This window comes from Zea mays, chromosome 10, assembly GCF_902167145.1.
Source record: "Zea mays cultivar B73 chromosome 10, Zm-B73-REFERENCE-NAM-5.0, whole genome shotgun sequence".
NCBI lineage: Eukaryota > Viridiplantae > Streptophyta > Magnoliopsida > Poales > Poaceae > Zea > Zea mays.
Window position 1 is genome coordinate 147108467 of NC_050105.1, and position 25517 is coordinate 147133983.

The window sequence follows — 25517 nt, forward strand, 5'->3', positions numbered from 1 at the left end:
GTAGCTCGCGAGCAGTGGGGGAGAGGAGGCCGTAGGCAATGACGGCGGCGGTGGCGAGCATCGGGATCATGGACGGCGCCTACTTCGTCGGGAGGAGCGATATCCTGCGCTGAATCAATGCGACCCTCCGGCTCTCCCTTGCCAAGATCAAGGAGGTCAGGCCCCGCTGGCCCGTTTGGTCACGCTTGTTCGGTTCGATTTAGTCGCGTTGTTAACTCTGTTCTTAAGGCGTCGCCTAGGCGACGTGTCCGGGCGATGGTCTAACGCCTAGACGCCTTGCCCGCCTAACTCGCCTAGACGTCTAGGCGTTTAGTCGGTGCTCCAACGCCTTGGACCGCCTTACCGCTTTAAAAACCATGGTTGTTAATGTCTTAAGGTTTTTTTGACCCGTAGGCATGTATTTTAAGCTCTTAGTTGTACGAGTCTACGAGAGGATTGTATATGTATTGCATGGCCTGAAAGTGCGAGAAGATTGTGGGGCGTGACAACGTGGAATTTTGTGTTGATTTCTGATAGTTTGTTCTTGCTCTCCTGTAGGCAACGTATGGGCAATGCAGTGCCAACTCATGGATATGGTTCACCCTGGAGTGGTGCCCATGCATAAGGTTGATATTTATTCCTTTGAACTTGGACTTGATTTATCCGTATTTGGGGTGTACACCCGTGTTGTTAGGTTGTCTAGTTGATTTGCAGGTCAATTTCGACACGAAGACAGAGTATGACATGATCCAGAACTACATGGTTCTTCAGGATGTGTTCAACAAGCTGCGGATAGGCAAGGTAATGCCTGTCAACCTATTGCATTTCGATCGGTGGATATGTGCATTATGTTGTGTTTGCCATTGGTGAAGCGGATGTGTCTGTCAACCTATTGCTTATTTGGCAGCTTGGGTTCCATTTTGGAATGGTTGTAACCATGTACTGCAAGCTATTTGCTGCATGGTGTTCCATTGTACTCATTACCAAAATCATGTTAGTTGTGGTGTAACAGGGTGATGAAGTTCAAAGGAAACAGAGACTTAGTTCTTCTAATATAAATTCGAGTCTACAGTGTTGCTGTTTGATTGCATACTTGATGCATTTCAATCCATCAGAATTTTCTATGGCCTTCTTTTGTTTGTCATTGGTGAAAACTGAAAAGAATGTGTAGATATTGCCTTCACTGATTCAGTGGTAGCTTCTACTGGTATTTTTAAGTTCAAGGAGACAAGAGTAGTGATCTAAGAATTTGACACATGACCTTCCAATGTACTCAGCACTGAAATTATGCTTGTGTTGTACGAGGTATGTTGGAGTTCAAAGGAAATTGAAATTTAGCTCTTATGCGTATAAATAATAGTCCAACACACTCAGTGCTGCTGTTTTGATATTGCAATTAGGTTGTGCCAGATAAAATACTGGTGGTTGTTTTTCATTGGAAAATCTTGTGTTTTGTCATTGGTGAAAACTGAAAAGAATATTTATGCACAATGGTTTGGCTTCGCCACTTCACTGCTGACTGCTAACTTCTGGTGGTATGTTTAAGTTCAATGAAACAAGAATACTGGTATGAGAAATTTGATGCATGACCTTCCAATGTACTGAGTATTGAAATTTCTCTTGTGTTGTGCACGACGAGTTGTTGTTCAAAGATAATTGAAATTGAACTCTTATATGTGTGAATAATAGAGCCTACAGAATGCAGTGTTGTTTGTGCGTAAGTGGTACATAGTAGGAGAATCTGGTCGATTGGCATGCTGTTGGGACACAGAAGCTTTTAAGTTGGGCCATCCTTCAGTGAGAGGAGATCACCGTTAGTTGTGGAGGGATCATGATTCTTGGTGCGAACGGCCATGGTCTTTTTTCCCCGGGTACATGGATGGCGATCTAGTCTTCGGATTGATTGCCGCTAGCTTAGGGAAGCTGCTGTGTTTATGTTTGTTTTTATTTTTAGGTCGGCTATGTGCATTAGGCAGAGGCCGGAAGTTTGTGTACCAAAACTATGTATCCTCTTGATGTATCTCTTTGGTAACCTTTATTATAAAGCTTCCTTTATCGAAAAAGTACCATATTTTGGATATTGTGATTAGGTTGTGCAAGGCAAAATAGTGGTGGTCGTTTGTATCAAAAGTTTGATTGGGAAACCTTATAATACATCAAGAATGGGACAATGTGATCTACTACCAAAAAGACAACAATTTTATGCTAGTTGTATGCTAAATGATTTATGGCTCTTTTCCTGACAAGTGGACCTAAGAGTGGTTCATTTGTATCTGTAGAAGAGTGAATTCATTGTATTGCATAGAGGTGGACTACAATATATAGAGACACAGGAAACCCTAACCCTAATGGGCCGGCAGCCCAACAGTGGTGTCGGCCCACACACACTCACACACATAGTCTAACATCCCCCCGCAGTCGCAACGGGGGCACCACACACGATGAGACTGGAGTAGAGGCCGAAGGTAGGAGCCGACGGGTTGAAATCCCCCCGCAGTCGCAGCGTCGTGATGGTGCGAATGTTGCGGCTGGAGTAGAGACCGTTGTGTGCTCCAAGGAGACGATAGCCCCTAGATGCCGAGGTAGCCGAAGTCGAGGTGGTCGCAGTCGGAAGACGCGCAGCAAAAGCCTGATCTTCGGAGGGGTCGACGTTCGAGCGTCAACGATCGGCAGGGCGACACAGCAAAAGAGCACCGGCAGGCCGACCTTCCTGCTTCTTCGATCGTCCAGGCGTCAAGGAGCCCCGCCAGGGAGGCCAACGACAGCGCACACGACTGCGTCGGTCAGGGTGTTCGCGCCCGCTGCAGAGTAGAAGGGGTATCGGTGGATTCGGCCGGGAAGGCCACGACAGCGATGAATCCAGCCATGAAGACGGCGATCCGGCCAAAGGGATGGCGGATCTAGCCGAGAAGGCCGCAGCAACGTAGATCCAGCCGGGAAGGTCGCGGCAGCGACAGAACCAACTGATAGTCGCCTAGAGGGGGGGGGGTGAATAGGGCGAAACTGAAATTTACAAGAATAAACACAACTACAAGCCGAGTTAGCGTTAGAAATAAAAATTGAGTCTGCGAGAGGGTGCAAAACAAATTGCAAGTGAGTAAAGTGGTGAGACACAAGGATTTGTTTTACCGAGGTTCGGTTCTCGCAAACCTACTCCCCGTTGAGGAGGCCACAAAGGCCGGGTCTTTTTCAACCCTTTCCCTCTCTCAAACGGTCCCTCAGACCGAGTGAGCTTCTCTTCTCAAATCACTTGGGAATCAAACTTCCCGCAAGGATCACCACACAATTGGTGTCTTTTGCCTCAATTACAAGTGAGTGTTTGATCACAAGAAAGAATGCGAAAGAAAAGAAGCGATCCAAGCGCAAGAGCTCAAATGAACACTACAAATCACTCTCTCTAGTCACTAATGCTTTGTGTGGAGTTGGGAGAGGATTTGATCTCTTTTGGTGTGTTTTGCAATGAATGCTAGCTCCTGTATAGTGGTTGGAAGCTGGAAAACTTGGATACATTGAATGTGGGGGTGGTTGGGGTATTTATAGCCCCAACCACCAAACTTGACCGTTGGTGGAGGCTGTCTGTCGTATGGTGCACCGGACAGTCCGGTGCACACCGGACATGTCCGGTGCGCCAGCCACGACACCAAAGTCGTTGGATTCCGACCGTTGGAGTTCTGACTTCTGGGCCCGCCTGGATGTCCGGTGCACACCGGACATGTACTATTCAATGTCCGGTACACCAGTATGGGCGTGCCTGACTCCTGCGCGCTTCTGGCGCGCATTGAATGCGCCTGCAGGTGACCGTTGACGTGAAGTAGCCGTTGCTCTGCTAGTTCACCGGACAGTCCGGTGTACACCGGACATGTCCGGTGAATTATAGCGGAGCAGCCGCTCTGTTTCCCGAAGCTGGCGAGTTCCTGAGGCCGCTCTTTCTTGGAGCACCGGACACTGTCCGGTGTACACCGGACAGTCCGATGAATTATAGTGGAGTGCCTCTGGAAATTTCCGAAGGTGGCAAGTTTAAGTTGGAGTCCTCTGGTGCACCGGACACTGTCCGGTGTACACCGGACAGTCCGTTGCCCCAGACCAGAGGTGCCTTCGGTTGTCCCTTTGCTCCTTTGTTGAACCCAATACTTGGTCATTTTATTGGCTGAGTGTGAACCTTTTACACCTGTATAACTTATACACTAGAGCAAACTAGTTAGTCCAATTGTTTGTGTTGGACAATTCAACCACCAAAATTATTTAGGAACTAGGTGTAGGCCTAATTCCCTTTCAATCTCCCCCTTTTTGGTGATTGATGCCAACACAAACCAAAGCAAATATAGAAGTGTATAATTGAACTAGTTTGCATAATGTAAGTGCAAAGGTTGCTTGGAATTGAGCCAATATAAATACTTACAAGATATGCATGGATTGCTCCTTCATTTTTAACATTTTGGACCACGCTTGCACCACATGTTTTGTTATTGCAAATTCTTTTGTAAATCCTTTTTAAAGTTCTTTTGCAAATAGTCAAAGGTAAATGAATAAGATTTGGCAAAGCATTTTTAAGATTTGAAATTTTCTCCCCCTATTTCAAATGTTTTTCCTTTGACTAAACAAAACTCCCCCTAAATGAGATCCTCCTCTTAGTGTTCAAGAGGGTTTTGATATATCATTTTTGAAATACTACTTTCTCCACCTTTTGAACACAATAGGATACCAAATGAAAATACTCTTTGAAAAACTAAGTTTTTGAAATTGGTGGTGGTGCGGTCCTTTTGCTTTGGGCTCATACTCTCTCCCCCTTTGGCATGAATCGCCAAAAACGGAATCATTAGAGCCCTTGAAGTACTTTCTTCCCCTTTGGTCATAAATAAATGAGTTAAGATTATACCAAAGATGAAGTCCTTTTGCTCTCTCCCTCAAGGATAGAGAGTGGCTCGGAGCGATGGCGAAGGATGAGTTACGGAGTGGAAGCCTTTGTCTTCGCCGAAGACTCCAATTCCCTTTCAATACACCTATGACTTGGTTTGAAATAGACTTGAAAAACACATTAGTCATAGCATATGAAAGAGACATGATCAACGGTATATAAATGAGCTATATGTGCAAGTCAACAAAAGAAGTTCCTAGAATCAAGGATATTTAGCTCATGCCTAAGTTTGTTAAAAGATTGTTCATCAAGAGGCTTGGTAAAGATATCGGCTAATTGATCTTTAGTGTTAATATATGAAATCTCGATATCTCCCTTTTGTTGGTGATCCCTAAGAAAATGATACCGAATGGCTATGTGCTTAGTGCGGCTATGCTCGACGAGATTATCCGCCATCTTGATTGCACTCTCATTATCACATAGCAAGGGGACTTTGGTTAATTTGTAACCGTAGTCCCGCAGGGTTTGCCTCATCCAAAGTAATTGCGCGCAACAATGGCCTGCAGCAATGTACTCGGCTTCGGCGGTGGAAAGAGCAACCGAATTTTGCTTCTTTGAAGCCCAAGACACCAAGGATCTTCCCAAGAACTGGCAAGTCCCCGATGTGCTCTTCCTATTGATTTTGCACCCCGCCCAATCGGCATCTGAATAACCAATCAAATCAAATGTGGATCACCTAGGATACCAAAGCCCAAACTTAGGAGTATAAGCCAAATATCTCAAGATTCGTTTTACGACCGTAAGGTGAGCTTCCTTAGGGTCGGCTTGGAATCTTGCACAAATGCATACGGAAAGCATAATATCCGGTCGAGATGCACATAAATAGAGTAAAGAACCTATCATCGACCGGTATACCTTTTGATCCACGGACTTACCTCCCGTGTCGAGGTCGAGATGCCCATTAGTTCCCATGGGTGTCTTGATGGGCTTGGCATCCTTCATCCCAAACTTGTTTAGAATGTCTTGAGTATACTTTTTTTTGGCTTAGAAAGGTGCCTTCTTGGAGTTGCTTTACTTGAAATCCCAAGAAATACTTCAACTCTCCCATCATAGACATCTCGAACTTTTGTGTCATGATCCTACTAAACTCTTCACATGTAGATTCGTTAGTAGACCCAAATATAATATCATCAACATAAATTTGGCATACAAACAAATCATTCTCAAGTGTTTTGGTAAAGAGCGTAGGATCGGCCTTTCCGACTTTGAAGCCATTAGCAATAAGGAAATCTCTAAGACATTCATACCATGCTCTTGGGGCTTGCTTGAGCCCATAAAGCGCCTTAGAGAGTTTATAAACATGGTTAGGGTACTCACTATCTTCAAAGCCGGGAGGTTGCTCAACATAGACCTCTTCCTTGATCGGTCCATTGAGGAAGGCACTTTTCACATCCATTTGGTAAAGCTTAAAGCCATGGTAAGTAGCATAGGCTAATAATATTCGAATTGACTCAAGCCTAGCTACGGGTGCATAGGTTTCACCGAAATCCAAACCTTCGACTTGGGAGTATCCCTTGGCCACAAGTTGAGCTTTGTTCCTTGTCACCACACCATGCTCGTCTTGCTTGTTGCGGAAGACCCATTTGGTTCCTACAACATTTTGATTAGGACGTGGAACTAAATGCCATACCTCATTCCTAGTGAAGTTGTTGAGATCCTCTTGCATCGCCACCACCCAATCCGAATCTTGGAGTGCTTCCTCTACCCTGTGTGGCTCAATAGAGGAAACAAAAGAGTAATGCTCACAAAAATATGCAACACGAGATCTAGTGGTTACCCCCTTATGAATGTCGCCGAGGATGGTGTCGACGGGGTGATCTCGTTGGACTGCTTGGTGGACTCTTGGGTGTGGCGGTCTTTGTTCTTCATCCTCCTTGTCTTGATCATTTGCATCTCCCCCTTGATCATTGCCGTCATCTTGAGGTGGCTCATTTGCTTGATCTTCTACTTCATCAACTTGAGCTTCATCCTCATTTTGAGTCGGTGGAGATGCTTGCTTGGAGGAGGATGGTTGATCTTGTACATTTGGAGGTTCTTCGGATTCCTTAGGACACACATCCCCAATGGACATGTTCCTTAGTGCGATGCATGGAGCCTCTTCAATACCTATCTCATCAAGATCAACTTGCTCTACTTGAGAGCCGTTAGTCTCATCAAACACAACGTCACAAGAAACTTCAACTTGTCCAGTGGACTTGTTAAAGACTCTATATGCCCTTGTGTTTGAATCATATCCTAGTAAAAAGCCTTCTATAGTCTTAGGAGCAAATTTAGATTTTCTACCTCTTTTAACAAGAATAAAGCATTTGCTACCAAAGACTCTAAAATATGAAATATTAGGCTTTTTACTGGTTAGGAGTTCATACGATGTCTTCTTGAGGATTCGGTGAAGATATAACCGGTTGATGGCGTAGCAAGCGGTGTTGACCGCCTCGGCCCAAAACCGATCCGAAGTCTTGTACTCATCAAGCATGGTCCTTGCCATGTCCAATAGAGTTCGATTCTTCCTCTCCACTACACCATTTTGTTGTGGCGTGTAGGGAGAAGAGAACTCATGCTTGATGCCCTCCTCCTCAAGGAAGCCTTCGATTTGAGAGTTCTTGAACTCCGTCCCGTTGTCGCTTCTAATTTTCTTGATCCTTAAGCCGAACTCATTTTGAGCCCGTCTCAAGAATCCTTTTAAGGTCTCTTGGGTTTGAGATTTTTCCTGCAAAAAGAATACCCAAGTGAAGCGAGAATAATCATCCACTATTACAAGACAATACTTACTCCCGCCGATGCTTATGTAAGCAATCGGGCCGAATAGATCCATGTGGAGTAGCTCAAGCGGCCTGTCGGTCGTCATGATGTTCTTGTGTGGATGATGGGCACCAACTTGCTTTCCTGCTTGGCATGCGCTACAAATCCTGTCTTTCTCAAAATGAACATTGGTTAATCCTAAAATGTGCTCTCCCTTTAGAAGCTTGTGAAGATTCTTCATCCCAACATGTGCTAGTCGGCGATGCCAGAGCCAGCCCATGTTAGTCTTAGCAATTAAGCATGTGTCGAGTTCAGCTCTATCAAAATCTACCAAGTATAGCTGACCCTCTAACACACCCTTAAATGCTATTGAATCATCACTTCTTCTAAAGACAGTGACACCTACATCAGTGAAAAGACAGTTGTAGCCCATTTTGCATAATTGAGATACAGAAAGCAAATTGTAATCTAAAGAATCTACAAGAAAAACATTGGAAATAGAATGGTCAGGAGATATAGCAATTTTACCCAAGCCTTTGACCAAACCTTGATTTCTATCCCCGAATGTGATAGCTCGTTGGGGACCTTGGTTTTTCTCATAGGAGGAGAACATTTTCTTCTCCCCTGTCATGTGGTTTGTGCACCCGCTGTCGATGATCCAACTTGAGCCCCCGGATGCATAAACCTTCAAAACAAGTTTAGTTCTTGATTTTAGGTACCCAAATGGTTTTGGGTCCTTTGGCATTAGACACAAGAACTTTGGGTACCCAAACACAAGTCTTTGACCCCTTGTGCTTGCCCCCAACATATTTGGCAACTATCTTGCCGGATTTGTTAGTCAAAACATAAGATGCATCAAAAGTTTTAAATGAAAGACTATGTTCATTTAATGCACTAGGAGTTTTCTTCTTAGGCAACTTAGCATGGGTTGGTTGCCTAGAACTAGATGTCTCACCCTTATACATGAAAGCATGGTTAGGGCCAGAGTGAGACTTCCTAGAGTGAATCCTCCTAATTTTGCTCTCGGGATAACCGGCAGGGTACAAAATGTAACCCTCGTTATCCTGAGGCATGGGAGCCTTGCCCTTTACAAAATTAGACAATCTTTTAGGAGGGGCATTAAGTTTGACATTGTCTCCCCTTTGGAAGCCAATCCCATCCTTGATATCAGGGCGTCTCCCATTATAGAGCATACTTCTAGCAAATTTAAACTTTTCATTTTCTAAGTTATGCTCAGCAATTTTAGCATCTAGATTTGCTATATGATCATTTTGTTGTTTAATCAAAGTCATGTGATCATGAATAGCATTAATATCAATATCTCTACATCTAGTACAAATAGATACATGCTCAACAATAGATGTAGAGGGTGAAAGGGAAATGTGCCTTTGGGTCATTTCTAAGTGTTTTGGTGATTTAGTGTCCAACACAAGTGCCTAAGTGTAAAAAGGTGGACAAAGTAAAAATCAAGAATTAAGGTATGTTTCTCAGACTTAGTACATTGTTTTATGGACTAATGTATTGTGTCTAAGTGCTGGAAACAGGAAAAATCCAATTGGAAATGTCTTGGCTCGAGCAGCCAAGAATCTGCTGAGTCTGGGAGCACCGGACTGTCCGGTGGTGCACCGGACAGTGTCCGGTGCGCCAGGCTGACTCGGCGTGAACTCGGCGCTCTCGGGAATTCGCCGACGGCATACGGCTAAAATTCACCGGACTGTCCGGTGTGCACCGGACTGTCCGGTGAGCCAACGGTCGGCCGCGCGATCTGCGCGTGACACGTGGCCGAGCCAACGGCTAGAAGGGGGCACCGGACTGTCCGGTGTGCACCGGACATGTCCGGTGCGCCAACGGCTCTCTGGCGGGCAACGGTCGGCTGCGACATTTTAGGAAGGAGATCGGGCACCGGACTGTCCGGTGCGCCCGATGACAGAAGGCAAGATCAGCCTTCCAAAATTGCTCTCAACGGCTCCTAGCTGCCTTGGGGCTATAAAAGGGACCCCTAGGCGCATGGAGGAGCACACCAAGCAACCTTAGAGCATTCTTGATCATCCACACTCAGTCTTTGCGCATCCGTTTGTCATTCTCAGTGATTCGAGCTCCGTTCTAGTGAGAACTTTGAGATAGTCTTTTGAGCTCGATTCTTGGCCGTGTGTTTGCGCATTTTGCTGTGGATTTGTGTGTGTTGCTTCCCTCCCTTACTCCGTGCTTCTTTGTGAACTTTAAGTGTAAGGGCGAGAGACTCCAATTTGTGGAGATTCCTCGCAAGTGGGATAAAGATAAGCAAAGCAAAACACCGTGGTATTCAAGTGGGTCTTTGGACCGCTTGAGAGGGGTTGATTGCAACCCTCGTCCGTTGGGACGCCACAACGTGGAGTAGGCAAGCGTTGGTCTTGGCCGAACCACGGGATAACCACCGTGTCATCTCTGTGATTGATCTTTGTTGGTTATTGTATTTTGTTGAGGATTCCTATCTAGCCACTTGGCAACTATTGTGCTAACGATTAACCAAGTTTTTGTGGCTTAAGTTTTCAAGTTTCACAGGATCACCTATTCACCCCCCCTCTAGGTGCTCTCAGAGGGTTTGCAAGATTTTAATTCTACGACCTTAGCATGTAACATGTCATTTTTAGTTCTAAGGTCGGAAATAGTAGCATTGCAAACATCAAAATCTTTAGCCTTAGCAAGCAATTTTTCATTTTCAATTCTAAGGCTAGCAAGAGTAATGTTCAATTCTTCAATCTTAGCAAGTAAATCATCATTATTTCTAGAATTGGTAATTGAAACATTACAAACATGAGAATCAACCTTAGCTAACAAATTAGCATTTTCATTTCTAAGGTTGTCTATTGTTTCATGGCAAGTGCTTAGCTCACTAGATAATTTTCCACATTTCTCAATTTCTAGAGCATAAGCATTTTTAACCTTAACATGCTTCTTATTTTCTTTAATAAGGAAGTCCTCTTGGGTGTCCAAGAGATCATCCTTTTCATGAATGGCACTAATCAATTCATTGAGTTTCTCTTTTTATTGCATGTTGAGGTTGGCAAAAAGAGATCACAAGTTATCTTCCTCATCACTAACATTTTCATCACTAGAGGATTCATATTTAGTGGAGGATTTAGATTTAACCTTCTTCTTTTTGCCGTCCATTGCCATGAGGCACTTGTGGTCGACGTTGGGGAAGAGGAGTCCCTTGGTGACGGCGATGTTGGCGGCATCCTCGTCGTCGGAGGAGTCGGTGCAGCTCTCGTCGGAGTCCCACTCGCGGCACACGTGGGCATCGCCGCCCCTCTTCTTGTGGTACCTCTTCTTTTCTCTTCTCTTGCCCTTCTTGTCGTTATCCCTGTCACTGTCACTTGATAATGGACATTTAGCAATAAAGTGACCGGGCTTACCACACTTGTAGCAAACCTTCTTGGAGCGGGACTTATAGTCTTTCCCCCTCCTTTGTTTGAGGATTTGGCGGAAGCTCTTGATGACGAGCGCCATTTCCTCATTGTCGAGCTTGGAGGCGTCGATTGGTTGTCTACTTGGTGTAGACTCCTCCTTATTTTCCTCCGTCGCATTGAATGCGACGGGTTGAGCTTCGGATGTGGAGGGATCATCAAGCTCGTTGATCTTCCTCGAGCCTTCAATCATGCACTCAAAACTCACAAAATTCCCGATGACTTCCTCGGGGGGTCATTAGTGTATATCTTGGGTTGCCACGAATTAATTGTACTTGAGTAGGGTTAAGAAAAATAAGAGATCTTAGAATAACCTTAACCATTTCGTGGTCATCCCATTTCTTGCTCCCGAGGTTGCGCACTTGATTCACCAAGGTCTTGAGCCGGTTGTACATGTTTTGTGGCTCCTCCCCTTTGCGAAGCCGGAACCGACCGAGCTCCCCCTCGATCGTCTCCCGCTTGGTGATCTTGGTGAGCTCGTCTCCTTCGTGTGCGGTTTTGAGCACATCCCAAACCTCCTTGGCGCTCTTCAACCCTTGTACTTTGTTATACTCCTCTCTACTTAGAGAAGCGAGGAGTATTGTTGTTGCTTGAGAGTTGAAGTGCTCGATTTGGGCCACCTCATCCTCATCATAGTCTTCATCCCCTACGGATGGTACCTGTGCACCAAACTCAACAACATCCCATATACTTTTGTGGAGTGAGGTTAGATGAAATCGCATTAAATCACTTCACCTAGCATAATCTTCACCATCAAAAGTTGGTGGTTTGCCTAATGGGACGGAAAGTAAAAGGTGTATGTTTAGAAATGTGAGGGTAGCGTAGGGGGATCTTACTATACTTCTTACGCTCTTGGCGTTTAGAAGTGACGGACGCCGCATCGGAGCCGGAGGTAGATGTCGATGAAGAATCGGTCTCGTAGTAGACCACTTTCCTCATCCTCTTTTTCTTGTCCCCACTCCGTTGCGGCTTGTGGGAGGAAGACTTCTCCTTCTTCTCTTTGTGTGAAGAAGATTTCTTCTCCTTCCCTTTGGAGGAGTCCTTCTTCTTCTCCTTCCCTTTGGAGGAGTCTTTCTTCTCCTTCCTCTTGGTGCGGGACTCTTCCGATGAAGTGCTTGAAAGTCGCCTAGAGGGGGGGTGAATAGGGCGAAACTGAAATTCTCAAAAATGATCACAACTACAAGCCGGGTTAGCGTTAGAAATATAATAGACTCTACGAGAGAGGGTGCAAAACAAATCGCAAGCGAATAATCAAGTGAGACACGCGGATTTGTTTTACCGAGGTTCGGTTCTCTCAAACCTACTCCCCGTTGAGGAGGCCACAAAGGCCGGGTCTCTTTCAACCCTTACCCTCTCTCAAACGATCCCTCGGACTGAGTGAACTTTCTTTTCTCAATCACTTGGAACACAAAGTTCCTACAAGGACCACCACAAGATTGGTGTCTCTTGCCTCAATAACAAGTGAGTTTTGATCGCAAGAAAGATTGAAAGAAAGCACGATTGCAAAAGCCAAGCGATAAGAGCGACAAATAACACACGGATCACTTTCTCTCTCAAGCCACTAATCACTAATGATCTCTTTTCTCAATTGTGAAACTTGGAGAGAAGGAGGCTTTGAATGTGTCTTGGAATGGATTGCTAGCTCTTGTATTGAATGTTGAAGGTTGGAATGCTTGGATGACTTGAATGGAGGTAGTTGGGGTTGTATTTATAGCCACCAACCACTTCCTAGCCGTTACTCCATTCTGCCGACCACGGACGGTCCGCGCCTGTAGATCAACGGCTATATAGCATTTAATGCGTCGACAGATGTCAGATAAAGCCAGTCGCGGACGGTCCGCTCGCCTGGCCCGGACGGTCCGCGAGGCCGCTATAATTCATTTCTCTGAACCCGTCACCTTCGGGTTTTTCGGTTTCTTGCCTACCGGACGGTCCGCGCTAGAGGCCGGACGGTTCGCGCGAGGTCTCAGACGGTCCGCTCTTTTCCTCCGGACGGTCCATAGTTGCAGACTTGGATTTTTGCATTGGTTCTGTCCGAGTGTCATCCTCGTGTCGCGGACGGTCCGCCGCAAGGGCCCGGACGGTCCGCGATTGGCCTGTTTTTCCAAAAAGCTTCTCCTGTCCGGAATAATCTACGGTATTCCGGACAGTCGATTTTAGTATAGTTGTAGATGAACCTTTGGCACCTGTAGAACATATAATCTAGAGCAAACTAGTTAGTCCAATTATTTGTGTTGTGCAATTCAACCACCAAAATCAATTAGGAAATAAGTGAAAGCCTAATTCCCTTTCAATCTCCCCCTTTTTGGTGATTGATGCCAACACAAACCAAAGCAAGTACAGAAGTGCATAATTGAACTAGTTTGCATAATGTCAGTGCAAAGGTTGCTTGGAATTGAGCCAATATAAATACTTATAAAGTATGCATGGATTGTTTCTTTATTTTTAACATTTTGGACCACGCTTGCACCACATGTTTTGCTTTTGCAAATTCTTTTGTAGATCTTTTCAAAGTCCTTTTGCAAATAGTCAAAGGTAAATGAATAAGATTTTGAGAAGCATTTTTCAAGATTTGAAATTCTCTCCCCCTGTTTCAAATGCTTTTCCTTTGACTAAACAAAACTCCCCCTAAATGAGATTCTCATCTTAGAGTTCAAGAGGGTTTTGATATATCATTTTTGAAATACTACTTTCTCCCACTCTTGGAAAAACTAAGTTTTTGAAATTGGTGGTGGTGGTGCGGTCCTTTTGCTTTGGGCTCATACTTTCTCCCCCTTTGGCATGAATCGCCAAAAACGGAATCATTAGAGCCCTTGAAGTACTATCTTCCCCTTTGGTCAAAAATAAATGAGTTAAGATTATACCAAAGACGAAGTCCTTTTGTTCTCTCCCCCAAAGATGGAGAGTGACATGGAGCGATGGCGAAGGATGAGTTACGGAGTGGAAGCCTTTGTCTTCGCCGAAGACTCCAATTCCCTTTCAATACACCTATGACTTGGTTTGAAATAGACTTGAAAAACATATTAGTCATAGCATATGAAAGAGACATGATCAAAGGTATATAAAAGAGCGATGTGTGCAAATTAGCAAAAGAAATTACACGAATCAAGAATATTGAGCTCATGCCTAAGTTTGTTAAAAGTTTGTTCATCAAGAGGCTTGGTAAAGATATCGGCTAATTGATCTTTAGTGTTAATGTAAGAAATCTCGATATCTCCCTTTTGTTGGTGATCCCTTAAAAAGTGATACGAATGGCTATGTGTTTAGTGCGGCTATGCTCGACGGGATTATCCGCCATCTTGATTGCACTCTCATTATCACATAGCAAAGGGACTTTGGTTAATTTGTAACCGTAGTCCCGCAGGGTTTGCCTCATCCAAAGTAATTGCGCGCAACAATGACCTGCGGCAATGTACTCGGCTTCGGCGGTGGAAAGAGCGACCGAATTTTGCTTCTTTGAAGCCCAAGACACCAAGGATCTTCCCAAGAACTGGCAAGTCCCCGATGTGCTCTTCCTATTGATTTTGCACCCCGCCCAATCGGCATCCGAATAACCAATCAAATCAAAAGTGGATCCCCTAGGATACCAAAGCCCAAACTTAGGAGTATAAGCCAAATATCTCAAGATTCGTTTTACGGCCGTAAGGTGAGCTTCCTTAGGGTCGGCTTGGAATCTTGCACACATGCATACGGAAAGCATAATATCCGGTCGAGATGCACATAAATAGAGTAAGGAACCTATCATCGACCGGTATACCTTTTGATCCACGGACTTACCTCCCGTGTCGAGGTCGAGATGCCCATTAGTTCCCATGGGTGTCTTGATGGGCTTGGCATCCTTCATCCCAAACTTGTTTAGAATGTCTTGAGTATACTTCGTTTGGCTAATGAAGGTGCCCTCTTGGAGTTGCTTCACTTGAAATCCCAAGAAGTACTTCAACTCCCCCATCATAGACATCTCGAACTTCTGTGTCATGATCCTACTAAACTCTTCACATGTAGATTCGTTAGTAGACCCAAATATAATATCATCAACATAGATTTGGCATACAAACAAATCATTTTCAAGTGTTTTAGTAAAGAGTGTAGGATCGGCCTTTCCGACTTTGAAGCCATTAGCAATAAGGAAATCTCTAAGGCATTCATACCATGCTCTTGGGGCTTGCTTGAGCCCATAAAGCGCCTTAGAGAGCTTATAGACATGGTTAGGGTACTCACTGTCTTCAAAGCCGGGAGGTTGCTCAACATAGACCTCTTCCTTGATTGGTCCATTGAGGAAGGCACTTTTTACGTCCATTTGATAAAGCTTAAAGCCATGGTAAGTAGCATAGGCCAATAATATACGAATTGATTCAAGCCTAGCTACGGGTGCATAGGTTTCACCGAAATCCAAACCTTCGACTTGAGAGTATCATTTGGCCACAAGTCGAGCTTTGTTCCTTGTCACCACACCATGCTCATCTTGCTTGTTGCGGAAAACCCATTTGGTTCCTACAACATTTTGATTAGGACGTGGAACTAAATGCCATACCTCATTCCTAGTGAAGTTGTTGAGCTCCTCTTGCATCGCCACCACCCAATCCGAATCTTGCAGTGCTTCCTCTACCCTGTGTGGTTCAATAGAGGAAACAAACGAGTAATGTTCACAAAAATGTGCAACACGAGATCTAGTGGTTACCCCCTTATGAATGTCGCCGAGGATGGTGTCGACGGGGTGATCTCGTTGAATTGCTTGGTGGACTCTTGGGTGTGGCGGCCTTTGTTCTTCATCCTCCTTGTCTTGATCATTTGCATCTCCCCCTTGATCTATGCCGTCATCTTGAGGTGGCTCATTTGATTGATCTCCTACTTCATCAATTTGAGCTTCATCCTCATTTTGAGTTGGCGGAGATGCTTGCGTGGAGGAGGATGGTTGATCTTGTGCATTTGGAGACTCTTCAGATTCCTTGGGACACACATCCCTAATGGACATGTTCCTTAGCGCGATACATGGAGCCTCTTCAATACCTATCTCATCAAGATCAACTTGCTCTACTTGAGAGCCGTTAGTCTCATCAAACACAACGTCACAAGAAACTTCAACTTGTCCAGTGGACTTGTTAAAGACTCTATATGCCCTTGTGTTTGAATCATATCTTAGTAAAAAGCCTTCTACAGTCTTAGGAGCAAATTTAGATTTTCTACCTCTTTTAACAAGAATGAAGCATTTGCTACCAAAGACTCTAAAATATGAAATGTTGGGCTTTTTACCGGTTAGGAGTTCATACGATGTCTTCTTGAGGATTTGGTGAAGATATAACCGGTTGATGGCGTAGCAGGAGGTGTTGACCGCCTCGGCCCAAAACCGATCCGAAGTCTTGTACTCATCAAGCATGGTCCTTGCCATGTCCAATAGAGTTCGATTCTTCCTCTCCACTACACCATTTTGTTATGGCGTGCAGGGAGAAGAGAACTCATGCTTGATGCCCTCCTCCTCAAGGAAGCCTTCAATTTGTGAGTTCTTGAACTCCGTTCCGTTGTCGCTTCTTATTTTCTTGATCCTTAGGGCGAACTCATTTTGAGCCCGTCTCAAGAATCCTTTTAAGGTTTCTTGGGTCTGAGATTTTTCCTGCAAAAAGAACACCCAAGTGAAGCGAGAATAATCATCCACAATAACTAGACAGTACTTACTCCCGCCGATGCTTATGTAAGCGATCGGGCCGAATAGATCCATGTGTAGGAGCTCCAGTGGCCTGTCGGTCGTCATTATGTTCTTATGCGGATGATGGGCTCCAACTTGCTTTCCTGCCTGGCATGCGCTACAAATCCTGTCTTTCTCAAAATGAACATTTGTTAATCCTAAAATGTGTTCTCCCTTTAGAAGCTTGTGAAGATTCTTCATCCCAACATGGGCTAGTCGGCGGTGCCAGAGCCAACCCATGTTAGTCTTAGCAATTAAGCATGTGTCGAGTTCAGCTTTTTCAAAATCTACTAAGTATAGCTGACCCTCTAACACACCCTTAAATGCTATTGAATCATCACTTCTTCTAAAGACAGTGACACCTACATCAGTGAAAAGACAGTTGTAGCCCATTTTGCAAAATTGAGATACAGAAAGCAAATTGTAATCTAAAGAGTCTACAAGAAAAACACTGGAAATAGAATGGTCAGGTGATATAGCAATTTTACCCAATCCTTTGACCAAACCTTGATTTCCATCCCCGAATGTGATTGCTCGTTGGGGATCTTGGTTTTTCTCATAGGAGGAGAACATTTTCTTCTCCCCTGTCATGTGGTTTGTGCACCCGCTGTCGATGATCCAACTTGAGCCCCCGGATGCATAAACCTACAAAACAAGTTTAGTTCTTTACTTTAGGTACCCAAATGGTTTTGGGTCCTTTGGCATTAGACACAAGAACTTTGGGTACCCAAACACAAGTCTTGGAGCCCTTGTGTTTGCCCCCAACAAACTTGGCAACTATCTTGCCGGATTTGTTAGTAAGCACATATGATGCATCAAAAGTTTTAAATGAAATACTATGATCATTTGATGCGCTAGGAGTTTTCTTCTTAGGCAACTTAGCACGGGTTGGTTGCCTAGAGCTAGATGTCTCACCCTTATATATAAAAGCATGGTTAGGGCCAGAGTGAGACTTCCTAGAGTGAATTTTCCTAATTTTGCTCTCAGGATAACCGGCAGGGTATAAAATGTAACCCTCGTTATCCTGAGGCATGGGAGCCTTGCTCTTAACAAAATTTGACAATCTTTTAGGAGGGGCACTAAGTTTGACATTGTCTTCCCTTTGGTAGCCAATGCCATCCTTAATGCCAGGGTGTCTCCCATTATAGAGCATACTTCTAGCAAATTTAAACTTTTCATTTTCTAAGTTATGCTCGGCAATTTTTGCATCTAATATTGCTATATGATCATTTTGTTGTTTAATCAAAGTCATGTGATCATGAATAGCATTAATATCAACATCTCTACATCTAGTACAAATGGAAACATGCTCAACACTAGATGTAGAGGGTTTCCATGAATTAAGTTCAACGATCTTAGCACGCAAGATATCATTATTATCTCTAAGATCGGAAATTGTAACATTGCAAACATCTAGTTCTTTAGCCTTAGCAATTAAATTTTCATTTTCTACCCTAAGGCTAGCAAGAGAAATGCTTAATTCTTCAATCTTAGCAGGCAAATCATCATTATCATTTCTAAGATTGGGAATTGAAACATTACAAACATGTGAGTCAACCTTAGCATTTAAACTAGCATTTTTATTTTTAAGGTTGGTAATAGTATCATGGCAAGTACTTAGCTCACTAGATAATTTCTCACATTTTTCTACTTCTAGAGCATAAGCATTTTTAACCTTAACATGCTTTTTATTTTCCTTGATTAGGAAGTCCTCTTGGGAGTCCAAGAGGTCATCCTTTTCATGGATGGCACTAATTAGCTCATTTAGTTTTTCCTTTTGTTCCATGTTAAGGTTGGCAAAAAGAACGCGCAAGTTATCCTCCTCATTGCTAGCATCATCCTCATCACTAGAGGTTTCATATTTAGTGGAGGATCTTGATTTTACCTTCTTCCTTTTGCCGTCCTTTGCCATGAGGCACTTGTGGCCGACGTTTGGGAAGAGGAGTCCCTTGGTGACGGCGATGTTGGCGGCGTCCTCGTCGGAGGAGGAGTCGGTGGAGCTCTCGTTGGAGTCCCACTCGCGGCACACGTGGGCATCGCCGCCCCTCTTCTTGTGGTACCTCTTCTTTTCTTTCCTCTTTCCCTTCTTGTCGTTATCCCTGTCACTGTCACTTGATAATGGACATTTAGCGATAAAGTGACCGGGCTTACCACACTTGTAGCAAACCTTCTTGGAACGGGATTTGTAATCCTTCCCCTTCCGTTGCTTGAGGATTTGGCGAAAGCTTTTGATGATTAAAGCCATCTCCTCATTGTCGAGCTTGGAGGCGTCAATTGGTTGTCTACTCGGTGTAGACTCCTCCTTCTTCTCCTCCATCGCCTTAAAGGCCACCGGTTGTGCTTCGGACGTGGAGGGTTCATCAAGCTCGTTGATCTTCTTGGAGCCCTTGATCATACATTCAAAGCTCACAAAATTCCCGATAACTTCCTCGGGGGTCATTTGAGTATATCTAGGATTACCACGAATTAATTGAACTTGAGTGGGGTTAAGGAAAATGAGTGATCTAAGAATAACCTTAACCACCTCGTGGTCATCCCATTTCTTGCTCCCGAGGTTGCGCACTTGGTTCACCAAAGTCTTGAGCCGGTTGTACATGTCTTGTGGCTCTTCCCCTTGGCGAAGTCGAAAGCGACCGAGCTCCCCCTCGATCGTTTCCCGCTTGGTGATCTTTGTTAGTTCATCACCCTCGTGCGCGGTCTTGAGGAGGTCCCAAATTTCCTTTGCATTCTTCAATCCTTGCACCTTGTTGTATTCCTCTCTATTTAGAGAGGCCAAGAGTATGGTTGTGGCTTGGGAGTTGAAGTGCTCGATTTGGGCCACCTCGTCCTCATCATAATCCTCATCCCCTACGGATGGTACCTGTGCTCCAAACTCAACAACATTCCATATACTTTTGTGGAGTGAGGTTAGATGAAATTTTATTAAATCACTCCACATAGCATAATCTTCGCCATTAAAGGTTGGCGGTTTGCCTAATGGAACGGAAAGTAATGGAGTATGTCTAGATGTACGAGGATAGTGTAAGGGGATCTTACTAAACTTCTTGCGCTCTTGGCGCTTAGAAGTTACGGACGGTGCATCGGAGTCGGAGGTCGATGTTGATGAAGTGTCGGTCTCGTAGTAGACCACTTTCCTCATCCTCTTGTGCTTGTCGCCTTTCCGATGCGACTTGTGAGAAGAAGATTTTTCCTTCTTCTCTTTGTGGTGAGAAGAGGAGGATCTTTTCTCCTTCCTTTTGGAGGAGTCCTTCTTCTTCTCTTTTCTCTTGGTGCGGGACTCTTCCGATGAAGTGCTCTCGTGGCTCGTAGTGGGCTTGTCGCCGGTCTCCATCTCCCTCTTGGTGTGATCTCCCGACATCACTTCGAGCGGTTAGGCTCTAATGAAGCACCGGGCTTTGATACCAATTGAAAGTCGCCTAGAGGGGGGGTGAATAGGGCGAAACTGAAATTCTCAAAAATGATCACAACTACAAGCCGGGTTAGTGTTAGAAATATAATAGACTCTACGAGAGAGGGTGCAAAACAAATCGCAAGCGAATAATCAAGTGAGACACGCGGATTTGTTTTACCGAGGTTCGGTTCTCTCAAACCTACTCCCCGTTGAGGAGGCCACAAAGGCCGGGTCTCTTTCAACCCTTACCCTCTCTCAAACGGTCCCTCGGACCGAGTGAGCTTTCTTTTCTCAATCACTTGGAACACAAAGTTCCTACAAGGACCACCACAAGATTGGTGTCTCTTGCCTCAATTACAAGTGAGTTTTGATCGCAAGAAAGATTGAAAGAAAGCACGATTGCAAAAGCCAAGCGATAAGAGCGACAAATAACACACGGATCACTTTCTCTCTCAAGCCACTAATCACTAATGATCTCTTTTCTCAATTGTGAAACTTGGAGAGAAGGAGGCTTTGAATGTGTCTTGGAATGGATTGCTAGCTCTTGTATTGAATGTTGAAGGTTGGAATGCTTGGATGACTTGAATGGAGGTAGTTGGGGTTGTATTTATAGCCACCAACCACTTCCTAGCCATTACTCCATTCTGCCGACCGCGGACGGTCCGCCCGCCTGGCCCGGACGGTCCGCGCCTGTAGATCAACAGCTATATAGCATTTAATGCGTCGACAGATGTCAGATAAAGCCAGTCGCGGACGGTCCGCTCGCCTGGCCCGGACGGTCCGCGAGGCCGCTATAATTCATTTCTCTGAACCCGTCACCTTCGGGTTTTTCGGTTTCTTGCCTACCGGACGGTCCGCGCTAGAGGCCGGACGGTCCGCGCGAGGTCTCAGACGGTCCGCTCTTTTCCTCCGGACGGTCCATAGTGCAGACTTGGATTTTTGCATTGGTTCTGTCCGAGTGTCATCCTCGTGTCGCGGACGGTCCGCCGCAAGGGCCCGGACGGTCCGCGATTGGCCTGTTTTTCCAAAAAGCTTCTCCTGTCCGGAATAATCTACGGTATTCCGGACAGTCGATTTTAGTATAGTTGTAGATGAACCTTTGGCACCTGTAGAACATATAATCTAGAGCAAACTAGTTAGTCCAATTATTTGTGTTGTGCAATTCAACCACCAAAATCAATTAGGAAATAAGTGAAAGCCTAATTCCCTTTCAGTGCTCCCGTGGCTTGTAGTGGGCTTTTCGCCGGTCTTCATCTCCTTCTTGGCGTGATCTCCCGACATCACTTCGAGCGGTTAGGCTCTAATGAAGCACCGGGCTCTGATACCAATTGATAGTCGCCTAGAGGGGGGGTGAATAGGGCGAAACTGAAATTTACAAGAATAAACACAACTACAAGCCGGGTTAGCGTTAGAAATAAAAATCGAGTCTGCGAGAGGGTGCAAAACAAATTGCAAGCGAGTAAAGCGGTGAGACACAAGGATTTGTTTTACCGAGGTTCGGTTCTTGCAAACCTACTCCCCGTTGAGGAGGCCACAAAGGCCGGGTCTTTTTCAACCCTTTCCCTCTCTCAAACGGTCCCTCAGACCGAGTGAGCTTCTCTTCTCAAATCACTTGGGAATCAAACTTCCCGCAAGGATCACCACACAATTGGTGTCTCTTGCCTCAATTACAAGTGAGTGTTTGATCACAAGAAAGAATGCGAAAGAAAAGAAGCGATCCAAGCGCAAGAGCTCAAATGAACACTACAAATCACTCTCTCTAGTCACTAATGCTTTGTGTGGAGTTGGGAGAGGATTTGATCTCTTTTGGTGTGCTTTGCAATGAATGCTAGCTCTTGTATAGTGGTTGAAAGCTGGAAAACTTGGATACATTGAATGTGGGGGTGGTTGGGGTATTTATAGCCCCAACCACCAAACTTGACCGTTGGTGGAGGCTGTCTGTCGTATGGTGCACCGGACAGTCCGGTGCACACCGGACATGTCCGGTGCGCCAGCCACGACACCAAAGTCGTTGGATTCCGACCGTTGGAGTTCTGACTTCTGGGCCCGCCTGGATGTCCGGTGCACACCGGACATGTACTGTTCAATGTCCGGTGCGCCAGTATGGGCGTGCCTGACTCCTGTCCGCTTCTGGCGCGCATTGAATGCGCCTGCAGGTGACCGTTGACGTGAAGTAGCCGTTGCTCTGCTGGTTCACCGGACAGTCCGGTGTACACCGGACATGTCCGGTGAATTATAGCGGAGCAGCCGCTCTGTTTCCCGAAGCTGGCGAGTTCCTGAGGCCGCTCTTTCTTGGAGCACCGGACACTGTCCGGTGTACACCGGACAGTCCGGTGAATTATAGTGGAGTGCCTCTGGAAATTCCCGAAGGTGGCAAGTTTAAGTTGGAGTCCTCTGGTGCACCGGACACTGTCCGGTGGTGCACCGGACACTGTCCGGTGCCCCAGACCAGAGGTGCCTTCGGTTGTCCCTTTGCTCCTTTGTTGAACCCAATACTTGGTCATTTTATTGGCTGAGTGTGAACCTTTTACACCTGTATAACTTATACACTAGAGCAAACTAGTTAGTCCAATTGTTTGTGTTGGACAATTCAACCACTAAAATTATTTAGGAACTAGGTGTAGGCCTAATTCCCTTTCACCAACGATGGCGGCGATGAAGGGGGAGGGCGACGGGGCGGGTCCAGCCGAGCAGGGGCCTGCGCCGGACCTGGCAAGGGGTGTTGACGACACCGATGACGGGAGAAGCTCCAAGGGTGAGGCGCTGCTGGGCATCAATGCGGGCAGTTAGGAGGTGGCTAGCGCGGTGACAAGGGGCTGCACACAGGGGAGAGGTGCGGAGGGTATTCATGCCGGAGGCAGAGGGGCGGCATCAGTCGCTAGAGCAGCAGCAGATCCAGGGGGAGACGGCCGCTGGCACCCATGGGAGCGAGGCCACGCTGTGGGGAGCTCGACCATGGGTGAACCCGTGCCATGTGGAGGCTCTAGGCTGGCGACCAGAGGGGTGGTGCGAATAATGAATTGGATGGGGAGCAGGGAGGAATGGCGCCGAGGGAGCTCTCTGCGTTTAGAAAGAGAGAGAGGCTAGGAGAGAAGCCTGGCGGCTGGAAGGAAAGGGAAGGGCCCCGGTGGCGGCAGAGGAGGGCACGCTGTGACTCGCGTGCCTGGGCTCCCTGCGCCCGCGTCGGGCAGTCAGGCCGCCGAGGATCCGCTGAGCGGGGGAGCACGCCCGCGCCGTGCGCCGTGGCTAGGCCGCCACGCCCGCACCGTGCGCCGCCGGGGTCGTTCGCGCCGAGGCCGGGCGGCGGCGGCCGCGCCCGTGCTCGAGCTATTGGGGCCGGCGGCTGCTGAGCAGGGGAGAAGGGCCGGCGTCCTGGAGGTGGTCCATGGCCTGGTGGAGGCGGGCCGGCGCGCGGGCGCGACGGGAGGACTCCGACGGCGCGGGCACGGCAGGACGGGGTCCGGCGGGTGGGGGAGACGGCGCAGGGTCGCGGCTTGGTGGGAGGAGAGGGAGGCGGCCGGCGGTTGCTGAGCAGGGGAGAAGGGCCGCCTCAGGAGGGTTGGATGAGCCTCCCGGGGGCGACGGTGCGGAAGCCGGTGGCGGCTGGGAGGAGGTGGCGGTGGTGGGGTGGGAGGAACAAGAAACCCTAACCCTAATCCTCTGATACCATGTAGAAGAGTGAATTCATTGTATTGCATAGAGGTGGACTACAATATATAGAGACACAGCAAACCCTAACCCTAATGGGCCGGCAGCCCAACAGTGGTGCCGGCCCACACACACTCACAGACACATAGTCTAACAGTATCCATGTGCTGTAATTTCCAGCAGCATAGAAGTTCTTTCTTCCTCTTATTAATGATTGGTTTTGCCATGCAGAATATTGAGGTCACAAGTTTGTTAAAGGACGTCCTTTGGATAACTTGGAGTTTCTTCGGTGGTTGAAACAATATTGTGATTCTGTGAATGGTGGAATTATGAACAAGTACGTGTCTTGAATCTTGATTATGTTTGACTGTAATTAATGTTGTTCCTAACTTAGGCATTGAGAAAACTAAACTACAGTCCTTAGAAAGGAGGTCTAAGGGATCCAAAGAACGTGGCTCAAAGGGTTCCAATAAGCCATCCAAATCATTGCAAGCCAATATGCTTTCTGGTGCTGATTCAGCTGATGGAGGTGCTGAGTCTGTCTGATCTTTATTAAGTGCTTGTCTAACTAAATAATGAGGTAGCATCTAGCAGCCTTTTTTCTTTTACATAAGCATAGGTAATCCTACCGCATAATGTAATTGTTATTATTCTGAAACGATGTAATGTTCGAGGGAATTAGCGCTCTCAGCCCTTCGTCTGCTTAGGGATGTTGTAAAGTTTACCAATTGTAGTGCTTATGTTTGTTATTAATACCTCTATGCAATTATGCAGGGCCTGGGCATTACATAGAACAAATTCATAAACTGTCTGATAAGGTATGTATTATGTACTCCTGGTTGCTGATTCAATTTATGGACGCCTCCACATTAAGACAAAAATGCGCCCTTACTTTTTGTTCCATTGATAGATTTAGCCTTCAATCTACTTTCAAGCCATCCTGTGCATTAGTTCACACTTGACAACAGTAGTGTTTCCAGGATACTCATAGTTGTGAGGTAGTGATATTGAATTCATCATAGCTGCTACTTGATGTCTGCTTTATTTGTTGAATTGTATATTGCAGACCTGAAAGTTTCAGTTGGTACTATTGAAAAATGAAGAGACTTCTACTTCTCGAAGTTGCATGATATTGAGATATTGTGTCAAGGGACTGAGTTAGAGCATGTACCGGTATAAGATAAATTGTACTAAACCATGCGTCTGCACATGTTTACTAGTTTGATGTTATGACCTGCGTTCTTAGACCAACAGTTTCTGATTTACTATGTTTATAGAGATTAATATTCTCTGGTTGACCAATAATTTTATCTCGGATACCAGCAGAACCCCTTACACGATCATGAGTAGATGGTATTCATTTGGAGACGTCCAGCGTGGTCTGCAGCCGAGCAGTGTCGCACATCAGGGGCGTCGGTGAGTAGGATCCCAGACAGCAAGTTTTACAATGAGGGGGAGAGGTGTCCTTGGATGGAACGACGAGGGCAGTCCCTGCCCGATGAGTTCGTGGACGCTGATGTCTTGTACACGGGCGTGAATGAAGAGGGCAGGGAAGAAGGTGGCCAGGTCATCACTTGCACACCATGCATCCAGCTCCAGCCAGAAGGACGATGCTTGAATATTTCGAGCATGACCATGGGAATGCATAGTTGGCGTAATGTCGTTACGAGTTGATAAAAATAGGATTCCTTCATGCGCTTACTGGTGACGGAGCCTGCA

General features: G+C 46.0%; 1 pseudogene; it reads left to right on the forward strand.

Annotated features, from left to right (window-relative positions):
• The first annotated feature begins 38 nt into the window (after positions 1-38).
• On the forward strand, positions 39-25096 carry LOC103642114 (microtubule-associated protein RP/EB family member 1A-like; annotated as a pseudogene).
• The last annotated feature ends 421 nt before the right edge of the window (positions 25097-25517 follow it).